At 38.7% G+C, this 7,500-nt stretch overlaps 1 protein-coding gene across 10 annotated transcripts in view; it reads right to left on the bottom strand.

The window, feature by feature from the left end:
• Positions 1 to 7,500, bottom strand: part of LOC144978024 (ligand of Numb protein X 2-like) — a 67,788-nt gene that overhangs the window by 21,238 nt on the left and 39,050 nt on the right. The window lies entirely within an intron of this gene.

The following is a 7,500-nucleotide window of genomic DNA, read 5'->3' as shown; positions in this document are numbered from 1 at the left end:
TTTTGTGGGTTTTTTTTTTTACATTTCATCAACATGTGTGATTACGCTAATAATAATATATAATAACGGCGACATTAGCTGTAGCCATCGTTAACGTATAGATAGTATGCAGATGACGTCATTCATGCCTTTGTTATTGTTTTTGCCATCCGCGTTTGTGAGTTGTTCTCACTAAACTGGATTAACCAGACTATAAAAGTTCATGGTTACACAGAGTTTGTATGTTGGTCCGTTATTCTTCCGGATGGCAATGTTGTGAACTCCTTGGCCAAGCGCATTCTATCTATAGCCTGACACCAGAACCAACCAGGACTTATAGTTTGACGTCATTTTTAAAGGTTTTTCCACCGTCGAGTGAGTTGTCGTTAGTAGTGCTCAAGGAATCAAGAGATCCTATTGAATAGATAGAATGAAGTAGACGTCACTCAGGTCTTTGTTATTGTTTTTTTTTTTTTTACCATCTGCGTTTATGAGTAATGCTCACTGAACTGTATTAACCCGACTATAAACGTTCATGGATACACACAGTTTTGTGTGTTGGTCAGTTATACTTCCGGATGGCAATGTTGTGAACTCCTTGGCCAAGCGCATTCTATCTATAGATAGAATGCACTTGGCTAAGAAGCTCATAACATTGCCATCCGGAAGTATAACGGACCAACACACAAAACTGTGTGTATCCATGAACGATTATAGTCTGGTTATTACTGATTAGTGAGAAGTACTCATAAACACGGATGGCAAAAAACAATAACATAGACCTGAGTGACGTCAACTTCGAACTATCTATATTATGTTAACGACGGTTCTCGTGTCAGGCAATATAGATAGTATGCAGATGACGTCACTCAGGCCTTTGTTATTGTTTTTGCCATCCGCGTTTGTGAGTATTAACCAGACTATAAAAATTCATGGTTACACAGAGTTTGTGTGCTGGTCCGTTATACTTCTGGATGGCAATGTTGTGAACTCCTTGGCCAAGCGCATTCTATCTTTATGTACAACACACTTCAAATCAATAGTTTTTACATTTCATCACCATGTGTGAGAATAAGCCATCGTGATAATAACGGCGACATCAACACACGCATACAGCCAAGGAAACAAATTGAATTATCCCATTGATTACAACTCACGAGTTGTTTTCTTGTGTGGTAATGAACTTGATCGTAGACACCGTAAACTTATAGATAGTCTCCGCGTTAATGAGTAATTCTCACTAAACTGTATCAACCAAACTATATACGTTCAGGGTTACGTAGTTTTGTGTGTTGGTCCATTATACTTCCGGATGGCAATGTTGTGAGCTTCTTAGCCAAGCGCATACTATATCTATAGCCTGACACTGACCAAAAAATTACGTCAAAAAGACAAAAGTCTTTGACCTCAAAAAAAAAAAAAAAAAAAAAAAAAAAAAAAAAAAAAAAAAAAAAATAAAATCAAATCAAAAAAAAAATCGTGAATCAATAGTTCAACCAATGGATTCACTTGTTTCCTTGAGCTCTACTAACGACAACTCTCTAGACCCTACCGACTGGCGGATGCTTTGAGTATTTTAACTAAGCGCATATCATTAAATAGAATCGCCCCCCGTTCATTCACCCCCCCCCCCCCACCCATGGTTGGATGGTTTATTTGACGATCGATTACCGACAGCTGTTGCGTCGTGTGTGATGTGTGACGTAGCAACAACATCCGTCTGTCTATGCGTCAGGCTATCTATCAGTATCAGTACAGGCTGTGTATCTACTGTACTTGCTTGACACCCGAAATGTCAACACACGCGGGAAGTTGACGTCACTCATGTCTTTATTATTGTTATTTTTGCCATCTGCGGTTATGAGTAATTCTCACTAAACTGTATTAACCTGACTGTAAACGTTCATGGTCACACACAGTTTTGTGGGTTGGTCCGTTTTATTTCCGGATGGCAATGTTGAGAGTTTCTAAGCCAAGCGTACACTATCTATAGATGTGTATTTTGAACTTTAAAAAAAAAAATCGATGCTATGGGTATAGGTAAAATACTCACGACATCCACCCGTCGGACATACCTTACCAAACACACGATACTGTGTGTGGGCCTTGAACGTTTACAGTTTGATTATTGATAGGATTTAGGAGTGAGAACTAATCATAAAAATTAGGCTGGCTAAAAAAAAAAAAAACAATAATAAAGAGCTGAGTGATGTCAATTTCGTTCCTTCTATTGTCCTCTCCTGTTCGTGAATAATAAAATTGACGTGTCATAAAGCTACGGATCAACTCGCAAAAAAATGTTGTGAGCTGAAATAATAAGACTTTTAACTCACTCAACCCTAACACGGACTTTCTCCGTGGTATACCCGGGTTACTTTTACCCCATGCCTATTTATTACATTTTTCTGAGACGAATTATAGGCGTAGTATCAAAGCTAATGATTTTAATTTTTATATTTGTATAGTTGTTGAATAAAACTATCTATGCAAATGCTCATTTTTAAAACATTTTTTCCAATTTTGAAAAGTAGCAAAAAATCTCAAGGATTGAATGAGTTAACCCACGACTATCTTGATCATTGATTTCTTCTGATTTCAAGATCGAATCGTGATCTTACGCTAATTCCACACCTCGAGGCATCGATGCCTCGCTTGCTTGCCTGGTGTCCCCTCCCCCACCACCCCACCCCACTCACGGGTCATCATTAAAATTAATGAGAGGAGAAGCTGAAAGAGCGACAAAAGATTGCCGATTCCTTGTATGTCTGAGCTGCTGGCGGCAAGTGGCGAATGGCGACAACCGATGAGAGGTAAATAAAGTCAAAGTGATACAAGCCTGCTAGAAGCTGTGGACTGTAAAAAGTAATTTTGCGTGTTGGTTAAAGTTAAGTTATATCCGGCTGGCGGATGTTGTGAGTATTTTAACTAAGCGCATAGCATTAACTAGAATCGGACCCGTTCATTCCTAAAAAAACCCCAACAAAACATGAATATATAACAGCTTCCAAAAAGAACAAAATACAATACCAAACACGGAACGTTTCGGGCTCGAAACCCTTCTTCAGCCAACAACAAATAAAAAACAATAAAGACATAAATACATTACTAAATTCCATTCCAGATAGACGACAGAGATACTTTGTAGGTCTTCTCTGAAGAAAAATCCAAGATGTCTTTATTGTTTAGGAAGAGGAGGAGGAAGAGGAGGATGAAGAAGAAGAACAGGAAAAGGAAGAGGAAGAAGAGGAGGAGGAAGAGGAGGAGGAGTAGGAAGAGGAGGAAGAAGAGAAGGAGGAGAAGGAAGAGGTGGAGGAGGATGAGGAAGAGGAAGAGGATGAGGAAGAGGAAGAGGAGGAGGAGGAAGAGGAGAAGGAGGAAGAAGAAGAGGTGGAGGAGGATGATGAAGAGGAGAATGAGGAGGAGGAGGAAGAGGAGAAGGAGGAGGAGGATGAGGAGAAGAAGAAGAAGAAGAATGAGAGAGATAGATAGATAGATAGAGAGAGAGTGAGAGAGAGTGAGAGAGAGAGAGAGAGAGAGAGAGAGAGAGAGAGAGAGAGAGAGAGAGAGAGAGAGAGAGAGAGAGAGAGAGAGCACTCCAAATTTCCAGCCAATACAAAGCCCAAGGAAACCTGCTTCCAACCATTGGGTTTCTTTTTTCTAAGTCGAATTGATTAGCCGTTCGATAAATTCTATTTCCTATTCCTAGCTCACTCACAACAATAACAACGTAACGCCCATTAATAATTCACACCCGCTTTAAAACCATCTTAATTCCTTCCCATTGAAATTCACACGAGTAGAACAACAACCAGCGTCCACCCACCGTCGTCGTCATCACTAAAAGACCGGCGACATGCTTTTTGGTAGATTTTATTATCATCCGTAGTTAACTCACTCAACCCTAACACCGACTATAGATAGTTCGAAGATGACGTCGCTCAGGTCTTTGTTATTGTTTTTTGCCATCCGCATTTATGAGTAATGCTCACTGAACTGTATTAACCTGATTATAAACGTTCATGGATACACACAGTTTCGTGTGTTGGTCCGTTATACTTCCGGATGGCAATGTTCTGAGCTTCTTCGCCAAGAGCATACTAACTATAGATAGAATGCGCTTGGCTTAGAAGCTCATAACATTGCCATCCGGAAGTATAACGGACCAACACACAAAACTGTGTGCATCCATGAACGTTTATAGTCAGGTCAATACAGTTCAGTGAGCATTACTCATAAACGCGGATGGCAAAAAACAATAACAAAGACCTGATTGACGTCATCTTCGAACTATCTATATCCGTAGTTTACCAGGGTTACTTTTACCCCATGCCTATTTATTACATTTTTTCTGAGACAAATTATAGGCGTAGTATCAACGCAAAGTTCTTAATTTTAACATGTTAATGGTAGTTGAATAAAACTATCTATGTACATGCTCATTTTTAAATACATTTTTCCCAATTATGAAAAAAAAAAAAAGCAAAAACCTCTAGGATTGAGTGAGTTAAAATTGATAGACTGAGAGTCTCAGACGTCTGCAATTGTTATTGGGTCTTGTCGAAAACGTCGAGATTCGGTCGTTTCTTCATTAATTTTAAATGACTAACGACACGTCGTGAAAAACCAGCCATGTTATTTAATATTACGCAGGTCTCGCTGCCGTAAACAACAAACACCAGATTCTTATTTTTAATTAAAAAAAACAAAACAAAACAAAACAAATACAACAACGCCCATCATTCCCCCCCCCCCCCCCCAAAAAAAAAAAACAACCCAAAAGCAAAAGAAAAAAACCCAACAAAAATCGAACAAACAAAAGGTAACCCCCCCCCCCCCCCCCATCGCCCGGAAGAAAAAAAAACCCAATAGACAAAAAGACAAACAAAAAAAAAAAAAAAAAAAAAAAACAACAAAAAAAACCCCCAAAAAACAAAAACAAAAAGACAAAACAAAACAAAACAAAACAACAACGCCCATCCTCCCCTCCTCCTCCCCTCCCCCCCAAAAAAAAAACAACCCAACAAAAATCGAACAAACAAAAGGTAACCCCCCCCCCCTCGCCCGGAAGAAAAAAAAAACCTAAAAGACAAAAAAAAAAAAACAAAAACAAAAAAAAAACGACAAAAAAAAAACAAAAACAACAACAACAAAAAAAAAACCCCCAAAAAAAAAACAAAAACAAAACAAACCCAAAACAACCCCCAGTTCAAGCAAACAAAACAAAACTTAAACAAACCACACCTCAAAAAAACAAACAAACAAAAACAACAAACAAACAAAAAATCAAGAATGCATAATATTGTCCTAAAATTGTATCAATCAGACTTTGAACGTTTAAGTTTAAGATTACACATAGTTTTGTGTGTTGAATCCTTATATCCGGCTGGCGGATGCTATGCGTAATTTAACTAAGCGTATAACATCAATAACGGATTAATCCTATTCTGGAGTTCTGAAATGAGATCTCTTCCAACTTGTACACAAACAAAGGACCAAACACATCAACGGAAAAGCTCATCTTACAACCATTCACACCATTCTTCATTAGTAGAACAAGAAATTTAATGCGTAAAAGTAAAAGAACAGTGTTGCCGTAGAGGTCTACTCTGTTTAAAGAAAACAACAAAAAAAAAAAAAAAAACAAAAAAAAAAAAACAAAAAAAAAACAAAACAAAACAAAACAAAAAAAACCCCACAAACACCCCCCCCCCCCAAAAAAAAATTATATAAACCAAAACAACAACCCAAAATAACACATTTTTCAAATAAATGTTTTGCCCGAAAAGTCGTCCTTCAAACATAGATAGATCGATTAAAACGAAAAAAAAAAAAAAAAAAAAAAAAAAATCCTCTCTAAAAAACAAACAAAAAACAAAAAAAAAAAAAAAACAAAACAAAAAAAAAGCAAAACAAACCAAACAAAAAACAAAAAAAAAAAAAAAAAACTCAACAAAAATACAAAAACAAAACAAAACAAAACAAAAGACACTCAAGAAGATTTCATTGAAGCCCCAGATTTGACAAGATTTCGGCAAGATGGGTGGGGGGGGGGGGGGGGGGGGGGGGGGGGGGAGGGGGTTGCATTTTACACGATCGATATCATTTGTTGAATGGCTAGTTTTCGGGCCAAACTATATTTTTTTTTAAAGTGTATTTTCCGAGCACTACTACGATAGGGCAGTGTCGCCAGGTTGGCGGATTATCCGTCAAATTGGCGGATTTTTATCATCACGTGGCGGGGTAAAAAATGGCCTGGAGGATGGCAGATTTTTGATGATTTGTATACCCTTTGAAAAAGTAAAAGTAATCAATTAGAGGGTGTCTAGCTGCTGGTGGTGGTGGTGGTGGAGGAGGAGGAGGAAGAGGGGGAGAGGACGAGGGGAAAGAGGTGGAGGAGGATGAGTAAGAGGGGGGGGGGACGAGGAGAAAGAGGAGGAGGAGACAGCAAAGAAGGAGGAAATGAAGGATGAGTAGGACGAGAAGTAGGAAGATGAGGAGGAAGAGGGAGGGGAAAGAGGAAAAGAATGGAGAGAAGAGGAGGAGGAAGAAAAGGAGGAGAAGGAGAAGTCTAATTATTTCTTCTTTCCCACTAAAGTGACCCTTAGGAGCACCTAGTGTGAGTGGTCTATTGGCCTAGATCTATATTACACATACAACCTAATTCAGATTAACCGAAGGTGAAAACAATTAATATCCGACAGTCTAATCGTGGCCTTCGTAAAATTAAGGCCTGACACTGACCAAAAAATGACGTCAAAATGCCAGTCTTTTGCCACAAAAGAAAACAAATCGTGAGTTGAATTCAATAGTTCAACCAATGAAATAACTTGTTTCCATGAGCTCTAATAACGACAACTCACTAGGCGGTGCAAAAACCAAATATTGACGTCAAAATGCCAGTCCTTTTGGATTTCATTATCAGGTTATAACATAACAATATCCGACAGTCTAACTCCCGCAAAATCGAAACTCCGAATCTTCATGCCTTAAGAAAGGAAACAGTTGTAAATAGGTGAATAGCGTTTAGTAACATAATTTTTATTCCGAGACAATACACTATTGTTGATTATGAGTGTTTTAAATCAAATGGTGGATTTTTTTGACGGATTTTGGGCAAATGTCGAAAGTGAAGTAGGATAACTTTGGCGGATTTCTGGCATAAAGTTGGCGGGATTTATGCAAAGGCACCTGGCAACACTGATAGCTTGTCCGTGATAGATACGATGAAGGACATTATGGATTTTATAACGTTCTGAAAGCGATCCTAACTCTACACCGAGCAGCAAGCAGCAGCAGATCACACTAAAAGACTTCCATTAGACCTAAAACACACGCGGCAGGCGTGAAAATGGGGAAAACCCAGAAACAACCGGAAGTCGTTTCATTATTTCCCGCGCGCCTCCAATAAGTATCGGGCAAAACTGGATGGAATGCTTTTAAAAAGGGTTGAAGGCCCTAACGAATGGCAAAGGTGGTTAGTGGGTATGTATATGGTGGTTGACGTCGTCGATGCTGCTGTTT

Source organism: Berghia stephanieae, chromosome 8 (genome assembly GCF_034508935.2).
Source record: "Berghia stephanieae isolate SIO BIC M18660-M18661 chromosome 8, UCSD_Bste_1.3, whole genome shotgun sequence".
NCBI classification, from domain to species: Eukaryota; Metazoa; Mollusca; class Gastropoda; order Nudibranchia; family Aeolidiidae; genus Berghia; species Berghia stephanieae.
The sequence above is the reverse complement of the archived record's forward strand: the minus strand, read 5'-3'. Positions and strand labels throughout refer to the sequence as shown.